The 20,383-nt window shown below is 37.9% G+C and overlaps 1 pseudogene; it reads right to left on the bottom strand.

The window, feature by feature from the left end:
* Positions 1-3,426: 3,426 nt before the first annotated feature.
* Positions 3,427-12,119, bottom strand: LOC136379508 (heterogeneous nuclear ribonucleoprotein C-like; annotated as a pseudogene).
* Positions 12,120-20,383: the final 8,264 nt, after the last annotated feature.

The following is a 20,383-nucleotide window of genomic DNA, read 5'->3' as shown; positions in this document are numbered from 1 at the left end:
TAGACCATGCAACAGAAAGAAGAAATTGAGAGGAGGATTGGGGAGATGGGAGCCTCCACATTCCAATCTTTTGAGAAGTTTCTTTTTCTTTCTTTCTTTTCTTTCCCTCCCTTCCTTCCTTCCTTCCTTCCTTCCTTCCTTCCTTCCTTCCTTCCTTCCTCCCTCCCTCCCTCCCTCCCTTCCTTCCTTCCTTCCTTCCTTCCTTTCCTTCCTGCCTGCCTTTTTCTTTCTTTCTTTCTTTCTTTCTTTCTTTCTTTCTTTCTTTCTTTCTTTCTTTCTTTCTTTCTTTCTTTCTTTCTTTCTTTCTTTCTTTCTCTTTCTTCCTGAGACTTTATTTATTGATTTTACAGAGAGTGGAAGGGGGTCAAGGAGTGAGAAGTATCAACTTATAGTTGCTTCACTTTAGTTGTTCATTGCTTGCTAGTTGTATGTGCCTTGACCAGGCAAGCCCAGGGTTTCAAATTGGTTACATCAGTGTTCCAGGCCAATACTCTATCCACTGTGCCACCACAGGCCAGGTTTGAGAAATTTCTGAAGCATATTCTCACATCCAGTTTTCACAGTAATATTAAGTATATGTCTAAGTCTCCTTAATTTGTAGAATTCTGAGATCCTTTCAACTCATTCAGTCTGATGCCATACATAGCATTTTGTATTTTTTTAAGACTTTGGCTCAATTCCAAAGTGCTTCAGGCAGGAAGAGAATGAGCATCTTCACCTGGAAAAGAATATACTTTTTTTTTTATTAGTTTTACTAGGGTGACATCAATAAATCAGGGTACATATGTTCAAAGAAAACATGTCCAGGTTATCTTGTCGATCAATTATCTTGCATACCCATCACCCAAAGTCAGATTGTCCTCCATCACCTTCTATCTAGTTTTCTTTGTGCCCCTCTCTCCCCCTACCCCCCATAACCACCACACTCTTGTCAATGTCTCTTAGTCTCGTTTTTATGTCCCACCTACGTATGGAATAATGCAGTTCTTGTTTTTTTCTGATTTACTTATTTCACTTCGTATAATGTTATCAAGATCCCACCATTTTGTTGTAAATGATCCAATTTCATCATTTCTTATGGCTGAGTAGTATTCTATAGTGTATATGTGCCACATCTTCTTTATCCAGTCTTCTATTGAAGGGCTTTTTGGTTGTTTCCATGTCTTGGCCACTGTGAACAATGCTACAATGAACATGGGGCTGCATGTGTCTTTACGTATCAATGTAAGAATATACTTTTAAAAAGAAAGTCTAAATACTGAAATATTTTTGTGTTACATTACACTCTAATTCACATTTGCCATGCCTAAGATAAGGTAAGAGTTCCACCAAAAATTACTGTTATACGAAGTTCAATCTTACAAGAAGGCTCTCAGTGTACTTCAGATCATGATTTTCATCACCGCCATCAACACATCACCACTACTAACAGCAACAGCACTAACATTTATTGAACAGTTACCCTAAGCCAAGGTCTATGCTAGTCATTCAACAATTATGTGTAAGTGATTACTATGTGCCAGGTTTGTGTTAAATTAATGGTTCTCAGGTTTTTTTTGTCCTCAGGACCCCTTTACACTCTTAGAAATTGTTTCTTTTTGTTTTTTTTTTAATTTATATACTTAATTTATTGTGTTGACATGGTTTCAAGTGTTCCAACACCATTTATTAAAGAGACTGTCTTTACTACATTGTGTACTCTAGCCTCCTTTGTCAAATATGAATTGAAAAAAAGGCATTGGGTTTATTTCTGGATTCTCTGTTCTGTTTCGTTGATCTGTATGCCTGTTTTTATGCCAGTATAAAGTTACTTTTATTACAATGGCCTTATAGTTTGATATCAGGTAATGTGATACCTCCTACTTTGTTCTTCATTTTTAGGACTGCTGAAGCTATTTGGGTTCTTTTTTGGTTCCATATAAATTTTTGAAATAATTGTTCTAAAATTTTTTTAAAGATTTTATTTATTCATTATAGAGAGGAGAGAGGAGAGAGAGAAGGGGGGAGGAGCAGGAAGCATCAACTCCCATATGTGCCTTGACCAGGTAAGCCAGGGTTTTGAACCGGCAACCTCAGCGTTTCTAGGTTGACACTTTATCCACTGTGCCACCACAGGTCAGGCTGAAATAGTTGTTCTAGATCTGTGAAGTATGCCATTGATATTTCAATAGTAATTGCATTGAATCTATAGATTGTTTTGAGTAATACAAACTTTTTTTTAAGTAGGGGGGAGATGTAGAAACAGACTCCTGCATGTGCCCTGATCAGGATCTACATGGCAACTCCTATCTGAGGCCAATGCTCAAATCAGCTGAGCTATCCTATGCATCTGAGGTTAATTCTTGGACCAACCAAGCTATTCTTAGTAACTGGGGCCAATTTTTGAACCAATTAAGCCACTGGCTGCAAGAGGGAAAGAGAGAGAGAAGGAGGATAGAAGCAGATAGCCACTTCTCTTGTGTGCCCTGGCTGGGAATCAAACTCAGAACGTCCGTATGCTGGGCCAATGCTCGATTCACTGAGCCAACTGGGCAGGATCAAGTTTTGCTAATATTTTGTTGAGAATTTTAGCATCTATGTTCATCAGGGATATTGACCTATAGTTTTATTTATTTGTAGTGTTTTTACATGGTTTTGGAATTTGGATAATACTTGCCCTGTAAAATGAGCTTGGAAATATTGCCTCCTCTTGAATTTTTTGAAATAGTTTGAGAATGATAGATATTATTTCTTTTTCTATTTTTTTAACTATACGTTTTATTTTTAAGTCCTAAAGAGGTACCAAAATTAAAAACAAAAATTACAGGGTAAGACCTAACATAACTACTAGGAGCATCAAAGGAAGTGAAAATGTGACTAGGTGCAGGGTAACATGAATTAATGAATGTGGGAGGGGCAAGGATGGGGAAACAGTGAGCATATACTGAAGACACTAAAGGAGAGGAGCTGGTGAAAATTTTGATTTTAGATAAGCACCTAGGTAAAGAAATAATGGGACAGGCCCTGGCCAGTTGGCTCAGTGGTAGGGCATTGGCATGGCGTGCAGGAGTCCCGGGTTCGATTCCTGACCAGGGCACACAGGAGAAGCGCCCATCTGCTTCTCCATCCCTCCCCCTCTCCTTCCTCTCTGTCTCTCTCTTCTCCTCCCACAGCCGAGGCTCCATTGGAGCAAAGTTGGCCCGGGCACTGAGGATGGCTCTGTGGCCTCTGCTTCAGGCACTAGAATGTCTCTGGTTGCAACAGAGCGGTGCCCCAGATGGGCAGAGCATTGCCCCCTGGTGGGCATGCTGGGTGGATCCCAGTCGGGCGCATGCAGGAGTCTGTCTGACAGCCTCCCCATTTCCAAATTCAGAAAAATACAAAAAAAAAAAAAAAAGAAAAAGGAAAAGAAATAATGGAACAAAATTTCTAAACCCCACTATGTGCTTAAAAGTCATCCTTGCCATTAGCATTGTCTTTGTCATCCTCTCCTTCTACAGCCTCTTTTTCATAATCCTTGATAAATTCCAGCTGGTCATCCCCCAACCTTCATTATGATCATCATCCAATAGGTCCTCCCCCACAGCAGAGTCATCTGCACCCGCTCAGACTCCATCTTTACATTAGTCTAATCTTTCTTCAGGGAGCTGCTGCTCTGCTCCTCTTCTGGATTATCATTCTTCATGTCTCCTTGTTTGCTCTCTTCCTTTCCAATTTCTTTCCAGGTTTTCCAGTAGAGAATCCACTTTTTGTTTTATCTGGGTCAATTCCTTCTTAGTGGCCTGAAGGTCATCTCCTTTCAACTTCGCAGACTTAGAAGTAGATCTTCCCTGCCCACTATTAAAATCGAAGCCACTTTTGCCCCTTCATGAGGTGTTTTCTGATACATGCTGGAGTTTCCAGGGCACTACAACTCAAGCACTAGGAGGAGGAGGGACATGCACTGGATAACTGTACAGCCTGTCATAATAATCCCGTGCAAAGTCATAGTCCAAGTCAAAAGAGGAGCCGTACATCTCCACTAAAGATTGTTTCACACCTGCTTTTCCTCGGTTCACTTTTGGCCCTGCAGTCAGATTAATATCTAAAACCTGGCCAGCAATCATTCTGCCATCGTCTCTTGCCACCACATCCTGGGCATTTCTCTCATTAACATATTGGATAAAGTCAAAGCACTTGTGAACAGAGAAACCCACAATTTTGCCATATTTTGAGAAGTTAACCTCCACATCAGATTTCTTGACTACAAGAGTATTGAGATTCCCAATGAATACATGGGAGTTTATGGAGCAAGGATCTGTCTTATTGGTAACGTTGCAGGCTATAGTCTTTGATGGTAAGGTTCCTCACAAAGCTGAAACTCAAGCTAAGTTCTACTAACATATATTTCAAATGATCTGTAACCTGGATGGAGAAGAGAGAAGGGATTTGATTCTGAATCTCTTACACCCGGGTTCTACGTGGATTTGTTGACTGCTGCTCAAGGTCAGCAACACGGCTGCAACCGTTCAGACTTCAACTCTTCACACACAAAAATTAAAAATAAAAATCAGTTAGTTCTTTGAGTGTTTGGTAAATTTGATTGTGAAGACATCCAGTCCAGGACTTTTGTTTGCTGTGAGTTTTTTGATAACTGTTTCAATTTGATTTGTTGTAATCAGTCTGCTCAGGTTTTCTGATTCCTCCAGACTGAGTTTGGAAGATTGTATGTTTCTAGAAATTTATCCATTTTGCCCAAGGTTGTCCAATTTTTTTGCATAGACTTCTTCATAGTATTTTTTTATAATTCTTTGTATTTCTGTGATGTCAGTTGTTACTTCATCTCCTTCTTTTCTAATTTTATTTATTTGGGTCCTCTCTCTTTTTTTCTTGATGAGTTTTGCTAAAGGTTTGTCAATCTTGTTTACCTTTTCAAAGAACCAGCTAGCTCTCAGTTTCATTGATCTTTTGTATTTTTTTTTTTTTTTTGGCCTCTATTGTCATTTATTTTCTTTTTTTTTTTTTTTTTTTTTTTTTTCAAGCTTTATTTATTTATTTTTTTCTTTTTTTTTTTTTTTTAATAAATTTTTATTAATGGTAATGGGATGACATTAATAAATCAGGGTACATATATTCAAAGAAAACATGTCTAGGTTATTTTGTCATTAAATTATGTTGCATACCCCTCGCCCAAAGTCAGATTGTCCTTCGCCACCCTCTATCTAGTTCTCTGTGCCCCTCCCCCTCCCCCTAACTCTCCCCCTGCCCTCCCTCCCCCCACCCCTGGTAACCACCACACTCTTGTCCATGTCTCTTAGTCTCATTTTTATGTTCCACCAATGTATGGAATCATGTAGTTCTTGTTTTTTTCTGATTTACTTATTTCACTCCTTATAATGTTATCAAGATCCCACCATTTTGCTGTAAATGATCTGATGTCATCGTTTCTTATGGCTGAGTAGTATTCCATAGTGTATATGTGCCACATCTTCTTTATCCAGTCTTCTATTGAAGGGCTTTTTGGTTGTTTCCATGTCTTGGCCACTGTGAACAGTGCTGCAATGAACATGGGGCTACATGTGTCTTCACGTATCAATGTTTCTGAGTTTTGGGGGTATATACCCAGTAGAGGGATTGCTGGGTCATAAGGTAGTTCTATTTGCAGTTTTTTGAGGAACCACCATACTTTCCTCCATAATGGTTGTACTACCTTACAGTCCCACCAACAGTGAATGAGGGTTCCTTTTTCTCCACAGCCTCTCCAACATTTGCTATTACCCGTCTTGTTGATCATAGCTAATCTAACAGGTGTGAGGTGGTATCTCATTGTAGTTTTGATTTGCATTTCCCTAATAACTAATGAAGCTGAGCATTTTTTCATATATCTGTTGGCCATTTGTATCTCTTCCTGGGAGAAGTGTCTATTCATGTCTTCTTCCCATTTTTTTATTGGATTGTTTGTTTGTTTGTTGTTGAGTTTTATGAGTTCTTTGTAAATTTTGGAAATTAGGCCCTTATCTGAGCTGTTGTTTGAAAATATCATTTCCCATTTAGTTGGCTGTCTGTTTATTTTTATATCAGTTTCTCTTGCTGAGCAAAAACTTTTTATTCTGATGTAGTCCCATTCATTTATCTTTGCCTTCACTTCTCTTGCCATTGGAGTCAAGTTCATAAAATGTTCTTTAAAACCTAGGTCCATGAGTTTAGTACCTATGTCTTCTTCTATGTACTTTATTGTTTCAGGTCTTATATTTAGGTCTTTGATCCATTTTGAATTAATTTTAGTACACGGGGACAGGCTGTAGTCGAGTTTCATTCTTTTGCATGTGGCTTTCCAGTTTTCCCAACACCATTTGTTGAAGAGGCTTTCTTTTCTCCATTGTGTGTTGTTGGCCCCTTTATCAAAGATTATTTGACCATATATATGTGGTTTTATTTCTGGGCTTTCTATTCTGTTCCATTGGTCTGAGTGTCTATTTTTCTGCCAATACCATGCTGTTTTGATTATTGTGGCCCTATAATATAGTTTAAAGTCAGGTATTGTAATGCCCCCAGCTTCATTCTTTTTCCTTAGGATTGTTTTGGCTATTCGGGGTTTTTTATAGTTCCATATAAATCTGATGATTTTTTGTTCCATTTCTTTAAAAAATCTCATAGGGATTTTGATGGGAATTGCATTAAATTTGTATATTGCTTTGGGTAATATGGCCATTTTGATTATATTTATTCTTCCTATCCAAGAGCAAGGAATATTTTTCCATCTCATTGTATCTTTTTCGATTTCCCTTAACAATGCTTTGTAATTTTCATTATATAGGTCCTTTACATTCTTTGTTATGTTTATTCCTAGGTATTTTATTTTTTTTGTTGCAATCGTGAAGGGGATTATTTTTTTGAGTTCGTTTTCTAATATTTCATTGTTGGCATAGAGAAAGGCTATGGACTTCTGTATGTTAATTTTGTATCCTGCGACCTTACTGTATTGGTTTATTGTTTCTAATAATCTTTTTGTGGAGTCCTTCGGGTTTTCGATGTATAGGATCATATCATCAGCAAAAAGTGATACCTTTACTTCTTCTTTTCCAATATGGATGCCTTTTATTTCTTTGTCTTGTCTGATTGCTCTGGCCAGAACTTCTAGCACCACGTTAAATAAGAGTGGAGAGAGTGGGCAACCCTGTCTTGTTCCTGATTTAAGGGGGAAAGCCTTCAGTTTAGTGCCATTTAATATGATGTTAGCTGATGGTTTATCATATATGGCCTTTATCATGTTGAGATATTTTCCTTCTATACCCATTTTGTTGAGAGTCTTAAACATAAAATTGTGTTGTATTTTATCAAAAGCCTTTTCTGCATCTATTGATAAGATCATGTGGTTTTTGTTCTTTGTTTTGTTGATATGGTGTATTACGTTAACCGTTTTGTGTATGTTGAACCATCCTTGAGATTCTGGGATGAATCCCACTTGATCATGATGTATTATTTTTTTAATATGTTGTTGTATTCGGTTTGCCAGTATTTTGTTTAGAATTTTAGCATCTGTATTCATTAGAGATATTGGTCTGTAGTTTTCTTTCTTTGTGCCATCCTTGCCAGGTTTTGGTATGAGGGTTATGTTGGCCTCATAAAATGTGTTTGGAAGTATTGCTTCTTCTTCAATTTTTTGGAAGACTTTGAGTAGAATAGGAACCAAGTCTTCTTTGAATGTTTGATAGAATTCACTAGTATAACCGTCTGGGCCTGGACTTTTATTTTTGGGGAGGTTTTTAATAGTTTTTTCTATTTCCTCCCTGCTGATTGGTCTGTTTAGGCTTCCTGCTTCTTCATGACTCAGTCTAGGAAGGTTGTATTGTTCTAGGAATTTATCCATTTCTTCTAGATTGTTGTATTTGGTGGCATATAATTTTTCATAGTATTCTACAATAATTCTTTGTATATCTATGATGTCTGTGGTGATCTCTCCTCTTTCATTTTGGATTTTATTTATTTGAGTCCTGTGCCTTTTTTCCTTGGTGAGTCTTGCCAAGGGTTTGTCAATTTTGTTGACCTTTTCAAAGAACCAGCTCCTTGTTTTATTGATTTTTTCTATAGTTTTTCTGTTCTCTATTTCATTTATTTCTGCTCTGATTTTTATTATCTCCTTTCTTCGGCTGGTTTTGGGTTGTCTTTGTTCTTCTTTTTCTAGTTCCTTAAGGTGTGATGTTAAGTGGTTTACTTCGGCTCTCTCTTGTTTGTTCATATAGGCCTGAAGTGATATGAACTTTCCTCTTATTACTGCTTTTGCTGCATCCCAGAGATTCTGATATGTCGTATTTTCATTTTCATTTGTCTGTATGTATCTTTTGATCTCTGCGCTTATTTCTTCTTTGACCCATTCATTTTTTAGAAGTATGTTGTTTAGTTTCCACATTTTTGTGGGTTTTTCCCCCTCTTTTTTGCCGTTGAATTCTAGTTTCAAGGCTTTATGATCAGAAAATATGCTTGGTACAATTTCAATTTTTCTAAATTTGCTGATATTGTCTTTGTGGCCCAACATATGGTCAATTCTTGAGAATGTTCCATGTACACTAGAGAAAAATGTATACTCTGTCGCTTTGGGATGAAGTGTCCTGTAGATGTCTATCATATCCAGGTGTTCTAGTATTTTGTTCAAGGCCACTATATCTTTATTGATTCTCTGTTTGGATGACCGATCTAGAGCCGTCAGCGGAGTATTGAGGTCTCCAAGTATGATTGTATTTTTGTTAGTTTTTGTTTTAAGGTCAATAAGTAGCTGTCTTATATATTTTGGTGCTCCTTGGTTTGGTGCATATATATTAAGGATTGTTATGTCTTCTTGATTCAGTGTCCCCTTAATCATTATGAAGTGACCATTTTTGTCTCTGAGTACTTTTTCTGTCTTGTAGTCAGCATTATCAGATATGAGTATTGCTACACCTGCTTTTTTTTGGGTGTTGTTTGCTTGGAGTATTGTTTTCCAGCCTTTCACTTTGAATTTGTTTTTATCCTTGTTGCTTAGATGTGTTTCTTGTAGGCAGCATATAGTTGGATTTTCTTTTTTAATCCATTCTGCTACTCTGTGTCTTTTTATTGGTAAGTTTAATCCATTTACATTTAGTGTAATTATTGACACTTGTGGGTTCCCTACTACCATTTTATAAATTGCTTTCTGTTAGTTTTGTATCTAGTTTGATTCTTCTCTTTTGTTTTTCTATCATTTGTTTCTGTTTGTTTGTGTTCCATACTTCTTTCCTCTGTTGCTACCTTTTTTAAGTCATGTGTTTTTGTGGTGGTTTTTTTAAGGGTGGTTACCATTACGTAATGAAAAGGGTACCTACCATATTCATTGTAGTACCCTATCTTATAAGTATTTCTGCACTTCATCGTCCTTTGCTACTGTTAATCTCCATTCTCTCCCCCCCTTTTTTTTTCCTTTGTTGTCACAGTTTAAGTTTGGTTTTATTGTGTTCTTGGTGGAGCTGTTACTTGTGGTGTTGTTTTCTTTTGTTCTTTGAATCTGGTTGGAAAACCCCCTTTAGTATTTCCTGGAGTGGGGGCTTTCTCGTGATAAATTCTCTCATCTTTTCTGTATTTGTGAATGTTTTTATATCTCCTTCATACTTGAAGGATAGCTTTGATGGGTATAGTATTCTTGGCTGAAAGTTCCTCTCTTTCAGGGCCTTAAATATTGGGGTCCACTCTCTTCTAGCTTGTAGAGTTTCTGCTGAGAAATCTGATGATAATCTAATAGGCCTTCCTTTATATGTTGTACTCTTCTTTTCCCTGGCTGCCTTGAGAATTTTTTCTTTGTCATTGGTTTGTGTCATCTTTATTATGATGTGCCTTGGAGTGGGTTTGTTGGGGTTAAGAAAACTCGGTGTTCTGTTTGCTTCTTGAACTTGAGGCTTTAGTTCTTTCCACAGGCTTGGGAAGTTCTCGTCTATTATTTGTTTGAGTATATTCTCCATTCCATTTTCTTTCTCTTCTCCCTCTGATATACCTATTATTCTTATGTTATTCTTTCTGATGGAGTCAGATAATTCCTGTAGGGCTTTCTCGTTTTTTATTATTTTTGAGTCTCTTTCTTCTTCTCTCTGTTGTGCCTCAAGTTGTTTGTCTTCTATTTCACTAATCCTATCTTCAATCTGGGTTGTTCTGCTAGCTAAGCTTGTTACCTCATTTTTCAGCTCGTGAATTGAGTTTTTCATTTCTGTTTGATTTGTTTTTATAGTTTCAATTTCCTTGGTAATATATTCTTTGTGTTCATTGAGTTTTTTTCTGATCTCCCTATATTGCCTTTCCGTGTTTTCTTGTATATCTCTGAGTATTTTTAAGATTTCTATTTTAAATTCTCTGTCATTTAGCTCCAAGGCTTCCAATATGTTAAGTCTTTTCTCCATAGATTTTTCCACATCTATTTGTGTTACCTCTCTTTCTTTTGTATCCATAATATTCGATTTCCTCTTTCTTATTGGCATCTGCAGGTGGTCTTGTTGATAGCACACCGGCGCACTTTCTCGCGGCTTGAATGAACGTCCCTGCGGTAGCTTCCTCCACACCCTCGTCTCTCAGATTCGAGTGATAACAGTCCTTTTGCTTTCAGTTTGCTCCGAAGATAAATTTTCCTGTTTCTAGTTGATAAATTTGTTGTGATTTTGGGGAGATCTGTCGGACGCGCTGCTCACAGCGCCATTTCCGTGACGTCACTTGTTTTGTCATTTATTTTCAATCTAGTCTTTATTACTTTCTTTCTTCTACTTCTTTGGGGCTTTGTTTGTTGTTTGTTTGTTTTTTCCTAGTCCTTTTAGATGCAGGATTAGATTGTCTATTTGAGATTTTTCTTGCTTCTTCAGTGTGCCTATGATGCTATGAATTTCCCTACAGAACTGCTTTTGTTGTGTCCCATAGATTTTGGGTTCTTGTACGTTCAATTGCATTTCTCCCCAGTGAGATGAGCTGGAGGTTCAGATTGGGTGGGGCCGACATTAACCTTCTGCAGAAGTTCTTTCAGCTGGGGAGCTCCTGGTCTCAGGGAGGAAGATTGAGAGAGTCTTCCATTGGGCCTGATTGTGCGCCCCCCAGAAGGTGGCTAAACCCCTCTAATGGTCCCAACAGTAAGCCCCAAGGAACTCACACTTTGAATATCTGTGCTGTAAGCTTCTCTCCCTTCCCCTTGTAGAACTTAGCCCAGTAGGGCATCATATCCAAGAGTTGGGCCAGCTGACTGTGAAGTTCTACTTTGTTCAATGTGTGCAAGCTGTGGTGCAGGTGTTGTTCTCAGAAAGTAGAATTTGCCTCAGCTGGGTTTGGTGCCTGCCGAGCTCTCCCTTTGGCTATGCTGCTTGTAACGGTAGTTGGGTCCTGCTTTAATGTTGTCTGTAGCTGGCCATTGCATGTGTTGGTCCTGGGCCTCTTAGGAGAGAACTTGGTGCAGACCAGTGTAAGACAGTGCCTGTGACTGGCCCTTAGCAACCTTTTTGGAACTATAAACAAACCAGTTTGTGGCTGCCTCTGCTGGGCTTAGGTGCACATGGAAGGAGCCAGTTACACACCTAAGCTGGCTTTACCTGCAATGGGCCTGGAGGAAATCAGCAAAAGACCCAAGTTTTCCTGAGGTCCATCTCCTGTTGCTTCTGTCTGCTGGATGTTTACTGGTTAGACCTCTGAAAAACTAGAAATCAACCACAACAGAAAAACTGAAAAATACTCAAACACTTAGACCCCTGATAAAAAAAACCTCTGGCAGACTCTAGAACCTGGGGCAATTCAGGGATTAGGAAAGGTGGTTGGTGTAGCTCCCACCCCAGGGTCCCAAAATTCAGTCTGTCATGAATTTTTTCACAGACTTCAGTTGGATGTGGCCACTAGGAGTCTGGTTGGTGTGGCCTCTGAAATACAAAGATTTGGTATGGCTACAGTCTACAGTTTCGACTGAATCTCCTGTGAAGCAGAAGCACCTGTCATAGTCTCAGGAAAGTGAGACACCTGGCCTGGAGCTTAGGAATCACACCTCTCAGGGAAAATCTCCCTGCAGCTAAGAGTTCCTTCAGACCCTCAGCTGCCACTCCTGGGAGTGGGGGCAGCTTTTTTTGCGTCTCCACTCTTCTATCAGTCTTGATGTGGCTTCTGCCGTGACTCCTTGGTTTTAGACTCCTCTTCATGTAGTCCTAAGTTAGTTTCTCAAGATGATTGTTCTTATATTTAATTTAACTCCAGTTTGATCCTGGGAAGTGACTATTGGAACATCTGTCTACTCTGTCGCCATCTTAGAATCTTTCCAGGCTGGCTTTTTTAACTTAATCATATGCAGTTAAGGTTTCTCCATATCTTTGTGTGGCTTGATAGTGTGTATATTTTTATTGCTGGACAATATTCCACTGTATGAATGTACCACAGTTTGTTTATCCATTCACCAGTTGGACCTCTTGATTGCTTCTCATTGTTGGCAATTATGAATAATGTTGCTATAAATATTCATATGTAGGTATTTTTTGTAGATGTAAGTTTTCAACATAATTGGATAAATAATGAGGAACATGATTGTTGGATCATATGATAAAATTATGTTTAACCTTTGTAAGAAACTGTCAAATGCTTTCTAAAATGGCTGTGCTATTTTGTATTCCCAGTCCTATTGCTTTGTACCTTCACCTGCATTTGGTATGGGCAAGTTTTTCACTCTTTTTGTTTTCTTCCGATCATCACTAAATCATGTAGAACTCAATATACAATCAGAATTGCCTCACTTGTGTAAATTATTCTGTGCTTATGTCAAAGTAGTTGAATCATCTCCAACTTGGGTCCCCTAAAATATGTCAATCATGATCAATCTAAACAGTCTTAAATATTAAGGATGAGGGTAAAGGTGGGAATGTGGTGACAAGCAAAGACTAGACTTTGAGAGCTGAATACACAATACAATATACATATCATGAATTATCTAATTGTACACTTGAAAACTATTTAATTTTATCAATGTAACCCTCATAAATTAAATAAAACTGTTAAAAAAGAATGTCAATTATTTTTCTTCAGATAAAGAATTACATAAAACGATATTGTTTTATAGGAAACTATTATTTTGAAATAAAATTTTCTTTTAGGCCCTGGCCGGTTGGCTCAGTGGTAGAGCGTCGGCCTGGTGTGCAGGAGTCCCGGGTTCGATTCCCGGCCAGGGCACACAGGAGAGGTGCCCATTTGCTTCTCCACCCTTCCCCCTCTCCTTTCTCTCTGTCTCTCTCTTCCCCTCCCGCAGCAAGGCTCCATTGGAGCAAAGATGGCCTGGGCACTGGGGATGGCTCTGTGGCCTCTGCCTCAGGTGCTAGAATGGCTCCGGACACAACAGAGCAACACCCCAGAGGGGCAAAGCATCATCCCCTGGTGGGCATTCTGGGTGGATCCCGGTCGGGCGCATGCGGGAGTCTGTCTGACTGCCTCCCTGTTTCCAGCTTTGGAAAAATGAAAAAAAATTTTTTCTTTTAACCTGCAAAATAATAGCATCTTTAACTATCGATATTTAAATTGTCATATATTTTATTAAATTTTTCCAAATTAATCACCAGTGAAATGAGAGACAAAAAGAGAAAGTGGGTCAAGTATTTTACAGTTTATGGGACTTTTGTTGTTGTTTATTTGTTTGATGTCTTGCCTGTTTTGCTTTTTTCATCTAGAGTGGCACTAGCCAATTGTTTTTTTAATGTAAAAATCTCAATTAGAAAGTGAGTCCATAACTTTCCAAATCTAACACTTGTATTTCTTTGTAATATGATCTGATTAGCTAGTAGAATAAAATGAAATTAGAGCATGAAATTAAATATTTAAAAGCAAACTTGTCATCTCCTAACTTCAGGAACCTATCAGATTTTTCTGCCAATCTCTCTGTTTTTGAAAGCTCCATTACCCATGGCACCCAAACGTGAAACTTCAATGTCATCTTTGACTCTTTCCTCCTTCTTATCGTTCAGGTATAAGCTGTTTCAAATAGCAATTTTTTTGTTGTTGTTCTTGTTGTTTAGTTTTGTTTATACCATTGTACAATTGGAGCAAATGAGAAAAAGACAGTTGGAATATCTTGCCAGATGTAACTTTCTATTGTACTGCCAGATTAAAACATAAAATTGAATCTTTTATTATTATTTTTTATAACAATGGGCTTTTATATAACTTGTTCTCCTAAGATTTCAAGAAAATCTTTAGAAGGCAGCCCAATATGCTTCCAAAAATCTTCTGCAGTTGCTAAGGGAAAAAAAATATTATCTCCAATGATCAACCATTATAATACATACTACCTACAAAAAGAAATAGATTTCCTATGAACAATTTTCTCCTAACACTTTGGCATTCATTTGTTTATCAAATTATTCAGCTAAAACCTTGTTAGGACAAAACTCACTCCCCAGCCTCTCACTTGGTCTTTCTCCAAATAATCTCTGACAATGACAGCGGTGGCTTACTGCCATTCTAATGCAAAGCTAATCAAGTTATTCCTCCATATCAAATCCTTCAATAACTCTTGTTACATACAAAGTGAAATCTAAAAAGTTTTGATGATTTGCCTCTGATTCAATTTTTTCAGCCTTTCATTATTATCATTACTTTCAATAATGGACAACCTCCAGGAAATACGCATGTAAAATAGTCTCACACTTGATCTTAGCCACAAGGTTGAGAAGCTATAAAACCATTCTTAACAAGTTTAAAATTAATTGAGGAAATTGATTCAGCTCAACTTTCTCCACTCTCCTGCCCCCAGGCAGTTTGCCGAGTGCGAATTCTGTTTCTGTACCTGCAAGATAATTCTCTCTCAATAGCCAACTATCATGTCAAACTTGGTGTGTCTAGAACTGAACTTATTCCAGTCCCCCTCTAACTAATCTTCCTCTTGATTTTCCCAGTTCAAGTGATGATATCATTGTTCTCCCTCTGTGTTTTTTTTAATTGTTAAATAATCGTTTACCTTTTTTTTAAATTGAATTTGTTAGGGTGACACTGGTTAACAAAATTATATAGATCTCAGTGCAAAATTCTCAGCCTTTCAGTCTTGATCATTTTTTCAAGAGCTGAATAAAGAATAATAATTTGCAGTGGCATGTGAATCACAGAGAGCAGTTCAGATGATACAATTGTTGAATGGACTTTCTAGTGGGAATTTGTTCAACATTACATATCATAATCAGGTATGTTTCTAGCTTTAAAACAAAACAAAACCCAGTATTTTTTGTGTGTTTATAAGATGAAGAATTCTCCTAACAGTTAAATATATATTCGAAAACAAAGTGGAGATATGTGCATTTTTTTACTGGAAAAAAAAAAAGAAGATTTTGTAGAGGGCCTATTAAGTGCCAGAAGCTCATCTCACATAAACTTCATTTTACCCACAAGATCAAGGTCAGTGCTTTTGTCATCTCCATTTCACAGATAAGAAACAGAGCCAAACAGCGTTAAGTGACACGCCTAAGCAGACAGTGCTAGTCAGTGAAGAACTACATTCTTAAATACTAGACTATATTTCTCTCTTTCTCCTAGGAAGAGGCAGAACCAGGAGATGAACATTAAGCATCTCAGAAAAAAATGTCAGAGAGTATGGTATTTAAAAGTATTAAAAATTTCAAATATACTACAAGTTAACTTTTTCCTCTCGATAATTACTGCTTGGATTAAAGATAATCAAAAACAGCTTTAAAATTTACTTTGCCCTGGCCAGGTGGCTCTTTGGATAAAGCGTTTTCCAGGCATACCAAAGGTCATGGATTTGAGCCCAGTCGGGGCATTTTTGAAAAGCAATCAATGAGTACACAACTAAACAAAACAACTAAGTAAAACAATGAGTTGATGTTTCTCTTTCTCTCTTTTACTCCCTCTCTCCTTACCTCTCTCTTTCAATTACTGAAAAAATTTGGCCCAGGCCAGTTGATTCAGAGGTAGAACATCCATCTCGCATGTGGATTTTCTGGGTCTGATTCCTGGTCAGAGCACGCAAGAGAAGCAACCATCTGTTTCTCCACCCCTCCTCCTTTTCTCTTCTCTCTCTCTCTCTCTCTCTCTCTCTCTCTCTCTCTCTCTCTCTCTCTCTCTCCTTCCACAGCCATGGCTCAATTGATTTGAGTGTATTGGCAAAGGCACCAAGGATGGCTCCGTGGAGCCTCTGCCTCAGGTGCTAAAAATAGCTCTGTTGTAAGCATGGCCCTAGATGGGCAGAGCATCGGCTCCAAACAGGGGTGCCTGGTGGATCCTGGTTGGAGTGCATGAGGGAGTCTATCATCCCTCTTCTCACTTGGAAAAAGAAGAAAAAAAATTAATTAAAAAATGTTTTTAGCCTGACCAGGCAGTGGCGCAGTGGATAGAGCATCGATCTGGGATGCGGAGGACCCAGGTTTGAGACCCCAAGGTCGCCAGCTTGAGCACGGCCTCATCTGGTTTGAGCAAAGCTCAGCAGCTTGGACCAAGGTCTCTGGCTTGAGCAAAGGGTTACTCGGTCCACTGAAGGCCTGCGGTCAAGGCACATATGAGAAAGCAATCAATGAACAACTAAGGTGTTGCAACAAAAAACTGATGATTGATGCTTCTCATCTCTCTCCATTCCTGTCTGTCCCTATCTATCCCTCTCTCTGTCCCTGAAAGAAAAAATGTTTTTAAATAAATAAAAATTACTTTTGATGGAGTAAAAAATGGGTAAGGCCTAAAAAGCATAACTCTCCTGAAATTATCTGTTAAAATATAATTAACTTATTTTCTAACATTATGATCAGAAGGAAAAAATGCAACTGCTTTGTCATATGGTGATTAGAATAAAATATTTTGAATTTAAATAATTTATTTCATTTTTATATCTCAACTGCCTTCCAAGACAGTTCCAATTTGTGATGTAATTTCCAAACATTTATTTATTTATTTATTTTTTGTCTCTAATTTGTAGGAGTCCGGCAATGTCTCTGCTTCATATGGGTAGTTTGTATATTTAACCAGTCAATGCTAAATTACTTTCAATTAAATTTATTCAAGCTGTTGCAATCAATGTAGATAACAGTGTGAGACATTTATGTTCTCTGTCTGGTTCACTTACCTGAGATGTTTTAGATAAATCTGAGGAAAATGAGTGGAATAAGTAAAATTAACACATGAAAATAAATACTGGTCCCGGTCAGTTGGCTCAGCAGATAGAGTGTTGGCCAGACGTGTGACATCCCAGGTATGATCCCTGATCAGGATATACATGAGAAGTGATCGTCTGCTTCTCTCCCCCTTCCTCTCCTCCTTTTCCATTTCCCTCTCACAGCTAGAGGCTCAATTGGTCTGAGCATCTACCCAGGTGCTGAGGATAGCTTAGTTGATTTGAGCATCGGCCCCAGGCGGGGTTTGCTGGGTGGATCCCAGTTGGTGCACATGCGGGAGTCTGTCTATTTCCCTTCCTTTCACTTAAAAAAATAAAAGGAAAAGAAATACCTTTATTTTAATTTGTTCTATATGTACAGTATTCCCATCCATTAATTATTCTTTTTAAATTATAAGGAATTGGCATAGGAGGATGAATATCCTTTGAGATTGGATCTGTTGTGGTGATGAAACTAAAGACCAGAAGTGAAAAAATATTATCAAGTTCTTATTCAGTTCTCTTATTGATTCACTGGGAATCATATGGATAAATTATATTGCATTTATTTGTTTGTTCTGTTGCAGAGATAAGAAGGTGCCTTAGTCTGCTCTGGCTGCTATAACAGAACACCATCAACTGGGAGGCTTACAAACAACAGAAATTTCTCACTGGAGATTGGGAAGTCTAAGATCAAGTGATACTAGGATTGGTGTCTGTTAAGAGGTGCTTTCTTATTCATAGACATCTGTCTTTTTCCTGTGTCTTCATGTGGTAGGAGGGGCTACAGAGCTCTGTGGAGGTCTCTTCTATATGGGTACTAACCTCATTCAGGAGGCTTCCACTCTCATGACCTAATCACCTCTCAAAGTTCTACCTTCAAATATCATTATATTAGAGATTAGGTTACAACATATGAATATTGGAGGGACACAAATGTTTGATTTATAGCAAAGAATAAGAAGAAAATCTTAGGAATAAATAGCACCTGCTTCCCTGACAGGGATGCTTCTAAACAGTATTCATTTATGAATCAAATTCTTTCTACATATTAAGCACTGTCCTGGGTAATGTTGGAGTTACAATTATAAATCTTATGTAAATCCTGCTTTTAAAAAATTTATATAGGCCTTGGCCAGGTAGCTCAATTGGTTAGAGCATTGTCCCAGTATGCCAGGGTTGTGAGTTCAATCCCCAGTCAGGGTACATACAACAATCAACTAAAATGGTCTTAGCTAGATAGCTCTGTTGGTTAGAGTGTCATCCTAATACACCAAGGTTGAGGGTTCCATCTTCCTCTCTTTCTCTAAAATCAATAAATTAAAAAAAACAATGAATGCATAAATAAGTAGAACAAGAAATCAATGTTTTTCTCAAATGAATCATTAAAAATGAAAAATTTTATACTATAATAATAAAATATATATTATAATAATAGTATGAAACATACTATAAGTATACTGTAAGTATAAAATATACTGTAATAAAAAAGTAAGTTTAGCCTGACCAGGCGGTGGCACAGTGGATAGAGCGTCGGACTGGGATGCGGAGGACCCAGGTTCGAGTCCCCAAGGTCACCAGCTTGAGCATGGGCTCATCTGGTTTGAGCAAGGCTCACCAGCTTGGACCCAAGGTCACTGGGTTGAACAAGAGGTTACTCGGTCTGCTGTAGCCCCACAGTCAAGGCACGTATGAGAGGGCATTCAATGAACAACTAAGGTGTTGCAACACCCAACGGAAAAACTAATGATTGATGCTTCTTATCTCTCTCCATTTCTGTCTGTCTGTCCCTGTCTATCCCTCTCTCTGATTCTCTCTCTGTCTCTGAAAAAAAAAAAGAGTAAGTTTAGTAATTGCATATTACTCTTATGCATCCTTTGAAACTTAAATCTGAAGCTACTTTCTCAGTGGAAACTTGCCTGACTCCCCGACTCTCCCAGGTTGAGTAAGTTGTCCATCCACTGTGCACTCATGATAATTTAAGCCTCTGTAAGTCATCTGGGTAAATACAGTGGATAATTATCTTTCTTGCTGAATTTAAAGCTCTGTGGAAAAGGGGCTGTGTTTTAATGATCTTTGTGTCTCCATTTCACCAAGGCCAAAGAGTTGGCAACAGTGTTTGTGAAATAAGTGAATAAATGAGTCAATAAATGATGCAAGGTATCAAGAGTATTTGAGGAGAATAGATGAAATAATAAGAAAGAAACCAGATCTTAGGGAGCTTTGAGTTCCAGAAAGAGGATGCTGAAGCCATATTGTGATACTGAGAAAACAACCTGAATTCTCATGTAACCTTAGGTAAGCTAATCATAATAGTTAACTTTTATTGATTGTTCCACTGATGTACCAGGCACTGTTCTAAGTGCTATATGCATATTATCTTATGTATTTTTCCCATTAAGTAGGTCTAATTGTTCCCATAAAACACGATAGGAAACTGAAACACAGAGAGGTGACATGTACAAGATTGCACAGCTACCACTGGTGAAGCCAGGATTTAGGCTGAGACATTCTAATTGTTGTTTTAGACCTACCTCTAGTTAGCTTTATATTGGTAATCTATCCATGCCTTAATTCTTATCTGTAAAATGGGCTCTACAGGACATTTTTTATTATGATATTATGACATTGAGTAAGATAATTATATAAACTGTCTAGTATAGTACATAGCAAAGCCTTTGTCCCAACAAATGTTATTTTCTCCCCTCTTCATCAGTCAAAAAAAAATTTTTTTAACAGGTTTTTGAGCAGGCTATACAACAAAATTAGAGCCATGCTTCTCATCAAGGTAGACACAAAAATGTTTTATGGATTAATTTAACACTGGAATGTCCACTGGGAAACTATGTAAATCAGTATTACAGAGGGTAGAGTGTCTAAGAGACCATAGAAAGAGGCAGCCTGATCTTTGGTGTATTTGTTGACTGGTTCCTCTGAGCAAAAGCTCAGAGGAGTTGAAACTTGGTGGAAATATCATTACCAGTCACTTCCACTTAAATAATGGACTATTTAGTTAATCAGACAAAGAAGGCAAATCAACATGGTTTTCTTTTAGATTTTAGAATAGAAACCTTCTACTTCAGAAGAACTCAGTCACTGGAGTGTGTATGTTCTTAATGCTACAGTAGAACATGTGAATGTCCCTGCTGCAGAGGTTATATAAAAGTCTCAGGAAGTAAGTTGGGAAAAGTGTAGTCTCCCCTCTGTGTTTCCTGGTGTCGTACAGATTGCTCAAATTTGTTCAGGACTCTTTAAAATGTTAAGAAGTCTTGGCCTGACCTGTGGTGGTGGCACAGTGGATAGAGCGTCAACCTGGAAACGCTGAGGTTGCCAGTT

Source organism: Saccopteryx leptura, chromosome 8 (genome assembly GCF_036850995.1).
Source record: "Saccopteryx leptura isolate mSacLep1 chromosome 8, mSacLep1_pri_phased_curated, whole genome shotgun sequence".
NCBI lineage: Eukaryota > Metazoa > Chordata > Mammalia > Chiroptera > Emballonuridae > Saccopteryx > Saccopteryx leptura.
Note: the sequence above shows the minus strand (reverse complement) of the source record. Positions and strands in the feature narration are given on the sequence as shown.